This window comes from Apis dorsata, unplaced genomic scaffold, assembly GCF_000469605.1.
Source record: "Apis dorsata unplaced genomic scaffold, Apis dorsata 1.3 scaffold_113, whole genome shotgun sequence".
In the NCBI taxonomy this organism is placed as follows: domain Eukaryota; kingdom Metazoa; phylum Arthropoda; class Insecta; order Hymenoptera; family Apidae; genus Apis; species Apis dorsata.
In genome coordinates, this window is record NW_006263408.1 from 344561 (window position 1) to 345346 (window position 786).

Sequence of the window (786 nt, forward strand, 5' to 3'; positions counted from 1 at the left end):
ATCTCTGTTAAAATTTATTAGATAAAATATTTCAATGTAATCAACATAAATCGATAAATAATTTATCTAAGAGAAACATTAACATTGTTCATTATGACACAACGAATCCTCCGAATCGAATGTTCTTTTTCAATCGAGAAATATTTTCAAAATAAACTATCTCTTTATCCTCTGTAAAAATTTCCATCTTGCCATCAACTTCAAATTTAACATTTCACCGACCACGTTCCTCAAATACTTACCTACCCTTTAAATGCAATTTTACCCAATTCACTTGCCTCTATTAACACCCAGTATTCCACTCCCTCGCGCTTCTCGTTCCCCAATAAAAATAAACGTTTCCCACGAAAGACACACCGTAGCATACAGCTGCTCGCCCTGTAGCTCGAGCGGCCAGGATCTCGTGGCCGGAATATTTGCAATTTAGATACGGCTACGTACAGTGCAAGCGACACGACGGATTCGTCGCATCCGGGGACTACAGAGAGTGCGAGGGGGCCAGGAGGACGGAAAGAGGGCGAGAGACAAATGTTTCGGGAGGGAGGGGAGTTGGTTGCTTGCTTGCTCGCAGGCGTCGCGATGTTAAATAATCGCGTCGCCGGCACGTTTTCGCGTAACGAGGACGTTTATCAGGATCCAGCAACCGGGAACTGATTTACAAATAGGCCCCGAGAGGCGGCACCCCTGTACCTCCCTCCCTGTACCCCCGAGCAGCCGAGGCTCGATCCTTCGTTCACCCTCTTGCTCCTTTCGCCCTGGCAGAGACGAATCAGCCTGAATTTTCGC